Genomic DNA, 11,824 nt, shown 5'->3' with positions numbered 1-11,824 from the left:
AATGCATATAAAGTATTTTACAAATCTCAATACTTACATAAATGTCAGCTAGTATTCCTAAAGTATCTTACAATATATTTTACAAGTTAAGACCATCTCCATTTAATATTCACTTTCATTTATATAACAATGATAATTCTAAAATCTCTTTACATCCATTGTTTTTATTTGATTCTTATGACAGAGAGCATAAGATTATCAATCGAGAAATGGAAAGAACCTCAGAAATCATCAATCCAAACTAGATATAGTTTATAATGACACATTTAAAAATGTGTAGTTGAGCAAATAGAGACCTAGGGGGCTGATATGATTTGCCCAAGATCATACAAGTTAGTAAATGGAAGAGTCAGTTTGAACCCAGGGTTTCTGATACCAAAGCCAACATTCTTTTTTAATATATTTAATTAGTTTAATTATTATCTTTGCCTTTCCCTTTCTTTCTCTCCATCTCTCCTTCCCCCATTCTGTCTCCTCATCTCTCTATAAAAAGGAAGTCACAGAAACTGGGGAAAAGAAAGAATCTGATCCGGAATTTGAATCCAAATCTCCTGGGTCCAAATCCAGCATCTTTCCACTATATCCTGCTAATTCTTATCCATCCATCCATCTATATCCATTTATCCATGCACCACCCACCCATCTATCCATCCCATTATAGTTACCTATCCATCCATCAATATATCCATCTATCCATGCATATCTGTCCATCCATATAGTCATTTATCCATTCACCCACCCATCTGTACATCTACATCAACCTATCTATACATCTATCCATATATCCATCCATCTATCCATTTATCTAGGTGTATCTTCTGTTCATATAGTCACTTATTCATCCATCCAATGTTATATATATATATATATATATATATATATATATATATATATATATATATATATATGTACATATGATATTTTCTTTTTATCCTTTTTACCACCTAGAGCAGGGGTTCTCAAACTACAGCCCACCGGCCAGATGCAGCCTGCTGAGGAAGTTTATGTGGCAAATGGGCTGAGGGGCGGAGATAGAGTATGAGCTTTTATTTTTACTATAGTCCGGCCCTCCAACAGTCTGAGGGACAGTGATCTGGCCCCTATTTTAAAAAGTTTGAGGACCACTGACCTAGGGGAATGATGGTACAGGAAGCAGTGGTAAATCACTCTCTTTCATCAGGAACCTTTTTATTTAATAAGAAATAGGGAATCTTTGGACAGCTGGATAAAGGCAAGATCTGTGGGCGTAAGTGCACATCTAGTGTACCAAATTGTGAACCTGGGGCAAAGTCACAATCTCTCTGAGCTTTTGATATTTCTATATGTAAAATGGGACTGGTAAATATTTTAGCTACTCCCTAGAGTATCTTCAGGGCTTTTGCAAATGTTAATACATTGTATAAAAATTAAAATGCTTTGGAAGTCTGAGTTATTCAGAGTAATATTGCAACTACTGGGAGATAGTGTATTTGTTAACTTATATCTACATTGACAAACCATCTTAATTGGGAAAAAATCAATTTCAACATAGTTGAATTCACAGAAACCTTTGGAAGCCACCATAAGAACACTTCTTTATGTATTCTTAAAAAGAAGTCTACGGAGTCAGCTAGGTGGTGCAGTGGATAGAGCACCAGCCTTGAATTCAGGAGGACCCGAGTTCAAATCTGGTCTCAGACACTTAACACTTTCTAGCTGTGTGACCCTGGGCAAGTCACTTGACTCCAGCCTCAGGAAAAAAACAAAAACAAACACACAAACAAAAAAAAACAAAGAAGTCTACAGCAACTCTATACCTACAAAGATAAAGATATTTGACACTTTTCATCCTTTGTATTGCAATCATGTATATACATACAGCTTAGATGTCTTCTAGTTTTTAAAAAACAAAAAATATGGCTCCAATAAATGTCTTGGCCATCTTTAATCAGTTGTGTTTTCAGCTCATTTTCCTCCTCAGTTGATTACTGGCAGATAGCAAGAGTGAAAGTAGCTTTTCCCCTTCCCCTTAGTTCTATAATAAAGTTTCGTTATTCACTTGAGTACTAAACATTGTCTCTTCTGAGTAATTCTCTTCAGCCTTTAAAAAAAATAAGGTAAAAACAGTTCCTTAAAAAAATAATTCTATCTCATTCCCTTTTTTTTGTAACTCATTTTCACTCCATTCACTATGGGGAAAACAGACTATGATTCCTCATAGAATATTAATTCAATTCATTCATAGAATATTAATTCAAAATTCCATTGCTTCTCTTCAAGATACAGGAATACTATTGGTCATCGCCGAGATGGAGATTATTAGATGTAGTACTATATTTTATTGTAACTTCATATTTCCAAATATCTTCCCCTTCACTGATTCCATAATAGAACTCTCTCTTCTAAAAAGGAAATAGGCAAAACTAACCAATGTATTCACCATATTTGACAATGTATACATCAATTCACACCACTGAACAATATCTCTCTTTTAATAAGAGGGAAATAATATTTTTTTTTTATATTTCTCTGAAATTAACTGGTGTAAATCATATCTTTGAATATTGTTTTTTTCATGTTACATGACAATTTCATATTCTGTCCTCAATTCTGTTTTCCTCTATATCAGTTTATAGAGTCTTCCTAAATTTCTCTGAAGTTCTCATATCTGTTATTTCTTCAAGCATAATAATATCCTATTGTCTTCATATACCATAATTTGCTTAGCCTTTATCCAATTAATGGGCTTTTTTTGCTTTATTTTTTAAAAATTCTTTTCTACTGCAAAAAGCGATCTTTAATAATAACTTGGTGTATTGTGACTTTCCTCCCTTTCTTTGACTTCCTTGGGATATGTTAACTGTGGTGATAGTCTGGAAACACAGGGCATAAAGGGTGTCCCCCCCAGGCAATTAGGGTTAAGTGATTTGCCCAGGGTCACACAGCTAGGAATTAAGTGTCCGAGACCATATTTGAACTCAGGTCCTCCTGACTTCAGGGCTGGTGTTCTATCCACTATGCCACCTAACTGCCCCATCCTTTGCACATAATTCTAAATTATCCTACATAACACTTGCATTGGATCCCAGCTCCATCACTAATGGATTGGTGTAAATAACTCCTTCAATTTTTCAAAAAAAATCATTTTTTTTGCCAATCTGGGGCTACCCTTTCATTTTAGAAAAGAGGAAATAGAAACTCAGAGAATATCAGTTATTCACCCAAGGTTTAGTAAGAGTCAGAGTTTAGACTTTGACCCAGGTGCCAGGATTCTCACTGAAATATTCTTTCCACAGGAATTTGTGGCCAAAGAAGAACTATAGTAAATTACAAAATGCTAAGTGGATATTATTGTATTAAGTTAAAAAGGTTTTGTACAAACAAAACCAATGCAGACAAGATTAAAAAGGAAGCAGAAAATTGGGAAATTTTTATATCCAAGGCTTTCTGAAAAAGGCCTCATTTCTAAAATATCTAGAGAATTGTCTTAAATTTATAAGAACACAATTCTCCAATTGATAAATGGCAAAAATATATGAACAGACAATTTTCAGATGAAGAAATGAAAATCATTTCTAGTCACACAAAAAAATACTCTAAATCACTATTGATCAGAGAAATGCAAATTAAGACAATTGAGGTATCACTACATTTCTCTCAGATTGGCTAAAATAACAGGAAAAGAACTGTGATTTGATCCAACCATTTTGAAGAGCAATATGGAGCTACACTCAGAGGGCTATCAAACTGTGCATATCCTTTGATCCAGCAGTATCTCTACTGGCCCTGTATCCCAAAGAGATCATTATAAAGGGAAAAGAACTCACATGTTCAAAAATATTTGTAGCAGCCTTTTTTTTTTTTGTAGTGGCAAGGAACTAGAAACTGAGAGAATGCCCATCAATTGGGGAATGGCTGAATAAATTATGGTATATGAGTGTAGTGAATATAACTTTTCTATAAGAAAAGATGAGCAGGATGATTTCATAAAGACCTGGAGAGACTTACATGAACTGATGTTACGTGAAGTGACCAGAACCAAGAGAACATTGTACATAGCAACAGAAAGATTATGCGATGATCAATTCTGATGGATGTGACTATTCAACAATGAGGTGATTTAGGCTAATTCCAATAGACTTGGAATGGAGAGAGCCATCTGCATCCAGAGAAAAAACTGTGGGAACTGAATGTGCATCACAATATAGGGTTTTCAGTTTTTGTGGTTTGCATTTTATTTTCTTTCTCATTTATTTTTCTTTTTTGATTTCATTTTTCTTGTGTACTATGATAAATATGGAAATATGTATAGAAGGATTGCAATTGGATTACTTGCTGTATAGGGGAGGGGATGGGGGAAAGGAGGGAGAAAAAAATTGGAACAAAAGATTTTACAAGGGTGAATGTTGAAAATTATCTATGTATAAAATTTGAAAATTAAAAAAAATGATACTTGCAATCCATAAGATCTTTCTCATTATTATGGCAGTTAGAAGGAGTATGTATTGACAGAGGGCAGAATTGAATATTAAGGGATAATAAGTAAAAGTAAGGGGTGAGAGAGGAATGTACTGGCAGAAAGAGAAAGGGAGAGTGTGGAATGGTATAAATTAACTGCCATAAAAGAAACAAGAAAAAGCTTTTACAGTGGAGGAGAAGAGGGGGAGGGAGTGAATCTTATTCTCATCAGAATTGGCTCAAAGAGGAAATTCCATATACACTCAATATGGGTATAGAAATCTATCCAACCCTACAGGAAAGTAGGAAGGGAAAGGGACATGAGATAGGAGGAGGGTGATAGAAGAGAGAATATTGGGGGAGATGGTGATCAGGAGCAAAACACTTTTGAGGAGGGATGGGATGAAAGGAGAGAGAGAATAAAATAAATAATAAAGGGGGAGTCCAGTTAGGAATTGTGAAAAGAATTTTGAAACAAGTTTCTCTGCTGAAGGCCTAATTTCTCAAATATATAGAGAACTGAGTCAAATTTATTATTAAAAAGTTAAGCCCCCTTTCCCAATTGATAAATGATCAAAAGATATGATTTATTCCCAAAGGGTTATAAAATCATGTGTGCCATTTGATATAACAATGCCATTACTAGGCATGTATCCAAAAAAAATTACAAAAGAAATAAAGGACCCATATGTACAGAAATATTTCTAGCAGGTCTTTTTTCAAGGCAAAGAATCAGAAATTGAGGAGAGGCCCCTCAACTGGGGAATGGTTGAATAAATTGTGGTATGTGATTATGATGGAGTATTATTGTTCTTTAAGAAATGATGAACAGGATTCTCTCAGAAAAAACAAAATAAAACAAAACAAAACAAAAAAAAACAACCTGGAAGGTTCTCCATGAGCTCATGTGAAGTGAAATCTATTGTGTACAAAGTAATAGCAATGTGTTATGAGATGATCAGCTGTGAAAGACTTGGCTATTCTTGGCCATACAATGATCCAAGACTTCTTTGAGGGACTTATGATGAAAAATGCTATCCATACCCAGAGAAAGAACTGATTACATCTGAATACAGATGGAAACATGCTTTTTTTTCCACTTTATTTTTCTTGAGGGTTTTTTTGGGGGAGGGAGAATCTGTTTGCTTTCAAAACATGAGTTTTATAGAAATGTTTTGCATAACTTCACATGTGCCTTCTCAGTGGTGGTGAGATTGGGAAGGAAAGAAAGACAGAATCTGGAATTCAAAATTTTCAAAACAAATGTAAAAAAAACCGAGGAAAATAAAATATCAAAAAAAGAACAACAAAAGAAAAAAAAAAGGAGACAACATACAATCACAGAGTAGGGTGGGTGGAGAAGTGGGAGTGTAATTGAGAATGGATCTTATTTTCCTACATTTATTTACCTAACTATTCGGTCATAATTCAATAGTTGGCAATTTTATTTTTGACTCTGATCTGGTTTCTGAATAGGATTCAGGAATAGGGATTTCAGCTATATTTGTTTAATCAAACACTCCTCTAAAGCCAAGGCTTCTAGAAGGCCCAGAGTTGAGGGGAAATCTTAACTACATGTGTCTTTCCATTTAACCACTTTATATATGTTTGAATTTGTTCACTTTATTTTTGTGTTAGCTATATTTATGGAGAGTTTTGTCATCTCCTTGATTATTTCATTCTTAGTATTTGTATTCCTAGAATATGACACCATATCTAGCACATAGTAGGTGTTCAATAAATATGTGTTGATTGATTAAAATATATATATTCTTTCCACTATACACCACAAAAGAGGATTTTTTAAAGTGCTCTGAGTTTGAAACAGGAATCTTATTTCTCTGGAATAGTAAGTTCCCACACTAATAGGTATGAGGGGTGTTGGCTGACAGGCTCACTTTTAAAAAAAAAATGAAAAGGAAAAACCACGTCTAACATGCCCTAGCAGCCAGGGGCAGCCCCCAGCTGAGATGGGAGGACAATAGCAGCTCTGTTGAAGTGTAAACATGACATATGGTGTCACTGCAGGTTCAAGCTTGCTGGCTTCCAGCCAGGGGTCATGTGGGCTTTCAAATTCTCCTGCTGACATCGAAAACCCCTTAGAAGTGCTTGGACGGGGTGGTGATGGGCACGGGAGAAGTGTGTGGAGATGGCAAATCTGGCTTTAATTTCATGCACCTCCTTCAGTTTCACCAGCATCCAAAGCCTCCCCCTCTGGGAGGAGTGGGCGTGCTGGTCTCAGATATCCCTCGAGACAAGGGCTCCCCAGAGATTATCATAAACACAGATATGTCAAGTAAGGAGACTCCTGCCCTCTAACCCTAAGTCTAACTCACTCACTCCCACTTCCATGGAATCCACCACCGAGTGGCCAAGAACCTTCATCTGGAATCATTCAGACCACGCCAGAAAATAATTTAATTGGTATTCAGAATCTGGAGGAGGTTCTTTTTGGACCCTGCCAATTTCAGCAATCCCCTGGAGACAGAGTTCTATGGTACATAGGGTGCGGGTGACAGCTATAAATTTGGGTAAACCTCTTAATCTCGTTGGACTCATTTTCTATATATAAATTGAATAGGCTCTCTCTTTGTCCTGCTGTCCACCCTTTGGAATCTTCACTTTTCTCACCCGTAGGAGTCACAAATCTTACAGAAAGCTCTCCTTTTTCTACTCAGAAATTAGCACTCTCACCCTTCTCAGTTTTCCTGAAACTATACCCATTTGTGGAGATTTTGATCTCCCCCTCCCATGACATTACCAAGGAGGATGTAAGCCCCTCGAGGAAAAGGTCTGTTTTTAGTGTTTGTCCAATTTTTTCTTTTTATCTCTACCCTTGAATTCATTTACTCAGAAAGCACTGATTTATTAAACATCCACTACATTGACAATATGTGCCAGACACTGTATGGACTTGGTTGAACTAAATTTAATTGGTCTGATTCATCCTATTCATCAATCTACATAATCTAAATTAATCAAAACTCAGTCATTCATCTCTCTCCCATGTGCTTCTGCATGAGACTTTGACAAATGCTTGGAACACATCCCCTCCTCACTTCCACTTCTTCCTTTTCTCTCTCTCTCTCAATTCACAAGCCACATTTTATGGAAAATTCTGATTCTAATCTCTGCCAAACCCTTTTGTTAGAAGATGACTCAGAAAGCAATACCCACCTTGGCTCAAGCTTATATCCTACTGGGGTCATACAGTAGAGATACACATGGACATGGTTCCAAATATGCATGCTAGTTGGACAAGGAGGGAAAGAGCATTTTTAATGAAGAGGATTAGAACCTTAGAATTAAATTTTAAGTCGGAACAGTTCCTGCCCTCGATAATTCCAACTCTATTGGAGAAGACAACATATAAATGATGAGGTCTTTGTATAAACTACATACAGAATAGACCTTAGAAAGGAAGGTTTCCTGAAGAAGGTGACATTCAGGAGGAGTCTTTAGGGAAACCAGGAATTTTAAGATGTGGGTATAAAGAAGTAACAGTGGAAAACATCTAGGGTCAAGTCATAGAAATGGGAAATAAGGGATGAGGCTCAAAGTATTAAGCACATATACATTTCCAAGCTCAAAAACAGCCATTCCTTATCTTGTGATAACCTTTCATCATTCTCACCATTCTTAAACCTTGCTAGTCTTCCCTTTTTCTTAAACCTTGCTAGTCTTCCCTTTTCTCAAACCCCATGTTCTCCAAACTCTACTGAAAATGATATTGTTTACTCTTAATTAAGTCTTATTATACCAAGGCAATCTTCCTCCTGCTCCCTATGTGGATGTCTATACCACCCAATAATATGGTTTTTCCAATCTCTTCTCTCTTCTCTCCAATCTCCTTACCCACATTATATTTCAAGGAAAATTTGTGGCCATTTGTCCTGATCTCCCTGTTCACTTCTCATCCCACCCCCACATCATCACTCCTTATCTCCTCCTTTATCATGGTCTCTGAAGAAGGGGTGACCCTATTTATGGTGGCCTAGTGGATAAATGTGGCTCCTGGATTGAGAAATATCTTAGTTCAAATCTGTACTCAGACACTTACTGGCTATAGGATCACTTAAGCAAGTCACTTAATCTCAGTTTCTTCATGTGTAAAATGCAGGTAATAAGCTCTGCCTTCCAGGATTGTTGTGAGAATCAAATGACATGATTCTGTTATTTTTTGCTCATTGATAAATAAAGAGAGTAACACAGTGCCTGGCAATAATAAGTAATATATACATGTGTTGTTATTATTATTATTATTATTATTATTATTACATTTGTGCTTGTGTTGATCATCATTCACTTCATCAAGTCCAACAACTGTACAAGTGTCCTTGATCCTATCCTTTTCTATTTTTCAGCATATTGCCCCTAGCAGCATTAGCTATCTGTCTTTCAGTCCATATGTCTCCATTTTTCTGAATCTCACAGATACATATCTTTAATCTCATGTCATATTTCCACCTCTTAGCTCATTTTCTTTTGCCTCAGATTTTCACTATCCTTAAGAAAATCCTTTACTAGAGCTTTCTATGCATTTTAATTTTAGAGGAATATCTCTTTTCCCATTCTTAACTAAAGTGCTTGGAAAAGCATATCTCTATATCTATCTATGTCTATATCAATCTGTTTATCTATCTAGGATAGATAGATAGATATAGATATATAAACTCTTTCCTATTTTTTTTCATCTCACTCTCTTTTTACTCCACAATCTGGCTTCCATTTCCATTATTCAACTGAAATCTCCCTCATCAAAGTTGCCAATGATCTTCAAATGCCAAATATAATCATATTTTCTCAATTTTCACCCTTCTTGACCTTCCTGCAATCTTAGTACTATCCACCTCCTTCTCTTCCTGTCGACCCTCTTCCTTTCTGGGTTTTGCATCTCAATCTTGCTTTTTTCTTCTTTTTCACTTTTGCTGAAAATTTACCTGTATTATGGCCATGTAGTTTAGGTGTTCTCCAAGGCTTTATCCTGGGCCTTTTTTTCTTTTTGGGTAGCCTTACTTGAGGATCTCATTTGAGCTCTCATATATTTGCTGATTCTATTCAAATGACATAAATCTCCTTAACCCTAATCCCAAATCAACCTACTCATTTCAAAACAAATGTCCCACTTAAAATGCAATATAACAAAAATAGAACTCATCTTATTCACACACACACACACACACACACACACACACACACACACACACACAGCCAAAAAATCCCATCCCAATTCCCTTCTAATGTCCAAGGTGTCATCATTTTCTTAATCACCTAGAATCACCATTTCATCATTACCCTTTAGTTTTCACTTCCTTTACTCCCCCCCAATATACTGTCAATCTCATTATTTTTGATCTTTACAGTATCTCTCATATGTATCTCCTTTTCTGTGCTTAAATAACTATCTCTCTAGTTCTCACCCTCATCACCTCAAACCTCGATTATAGTTGGCTATTTCTTAAATCTACTCCTATATTCCCGTTTTTCCTATAACTGCCAGAGATTTTCTGAATGCAAAAGGCTGATCATGTCCTACTCAATCATTTCTAGTGGCTCCTTATTAATAAACTCCTTTGATTTTTAAATATTTCCACCAGTAGGTTCTTCTCAACTATAAGGGAGACTGACAATACATGCACAATGTGAAAATGATGGAATCCAGATTCTAGGAAAGTAGTGATGGGAATAGTCATCATGCCTTGACCATGGAAGGTCAATGCATCTGCTGTGCTAACTATGTGGGAAATAGCATCCTTTAGCCTCTCTATGTAACCCAAACTGAGGATGCCTTCAGAAAACAATACCAGTGGTCCTCAAACTTTTTAAATAGGGGGCCAGTTCACTGTCCCTTAGACTGTTGGAGGCTGGACTAGAGTAAAAACAAAACCTCATACTCTGTCTCCACCCCTCAGCCCATTTGGCATAACCCAGTGGGCCGCATAAACGTCCTCAGCGGGCTGCATCTGAGAGATCATTGTGATAAAAGAAAAAATGTGAGAGATAGAGCTCCTGAGCAATTAATAATTGATTTATTAATTAAGTTAGCTAATAATAAATAAATGAATAATTAGGGATTTCTTTCAAAAAACCAAACAAAATCATGGAATCATGGAGAGCCTGAAAGTTTTACCATACTTTTCAAAAAGGGAATATCTCCAGCAAGTGAAAATCAAACTTGAGTGGTACATATTAAATGAGGAGATGGGCTAGAAGTCTTTAGCAACTTCTGCTGAGAATTTAGCCTGATGATGAGACACAGCTTCCAGAAATCTATTCAGGAGAATCCATCTCCATTCAGGCCATTCTGGTTGATTTTCCCCTTCATCAGCTGGGTTACTCTAAACTCTAATGAGAATTACAAGAATAGGGGCTCATTTTCTCAAGGCAACAACTCACCCAGACTGAATCGTGTTTAGATTCCAAACAGAAGAAAGGGTTCTTATTTGAACTGTGGCTCAAGATCAAGATGTATGTTCCCAGAGGATTGGACAAAATCATGTCAGTCATGTCTTTCAGAGACTGACTGCCCTTCTATAGGGGCTGGACCCTAAGTGGAGAAATATGAGGAGAAAAGTCCTAATCCCCAATTAACATCTGGTTATTAATATAATAGTGATTTGTATCCTATAACAATTTATCACATCATCCTGGAAGTCAGTCTTCATTAGTAGACCAATGTGACCCTGGCTACTCAGGCCTTGGTACATTGCCTTAGGTATTTATTATTTTGTTTTGAGTGCATGTGATTAATTTGGAGGCTCCAAACTTCTAAGTTCCAAAAGCTCAGGAGACCAAGCCTCCAGGATTCTGTGAATCAGAAGGTCAGAGAATCAAATGACAGGCTAAGTTTTCCACCCAGGCCAGCCAAGTCAAAATTGATGCTCTGAAGAGCAAGGACTAACCTTTGAGGTCCATTGTAGAAGTAGATAAAACTAGGACTCCAACAGTCCTGACTTGAATTTAATGAGACTAATGCTATGTAGAAATGGTGCAAAGTCTGATCTTTTTCTCCCAGAAATCAAGATGATGTATAGGAAAGCATTTCATGATATCAGGATGAGGAGATAGGTGAATATTATAGTTTTTGTTATTGCTATATCTTCAAATTAAATGTTCCTTGATTTATGATGAGTGGTTAAAGTGGAATTAGAATGCTATTTATAGGAATGAGGGAAATCCAACCAATGGGTACTGAATCTGGCGGCTATAGAGTAGAAAATAAAATATTCCAACTCTTTCTAGAACCTTGAGATGTAGGTGCTTGGATCTGAGAAAGCTGATGAAGGGATACTACCTTCTTCCCTTTTCTCCTCTTCTAAACCTCTGCAGATCAATTCTATAGACCCACTCTCTAGTCTTTACACATGATTCTTCACATACAATCTCT

The sequence above is a fragment of the Sminthopsis crassicaudata genome, chromosome 4, assembly GCF_048593235.1.
Source record: "Sminthopsis crassicaudata isolate SCR6 chromosome 4, ASM4859323v1, whole genome shotgun sequence".
NCBI lineage: Eukaryota > Metazoa > Chordata > Mammalia > Dasyuromorphia > Dasyuridae > Sminthopsis > Sminthopsis crassicaudata.
The sequence above is the reverse complement of the archived record's forward strand: the minus strand, read 5'-3'. Positions refer to the sequence as shown.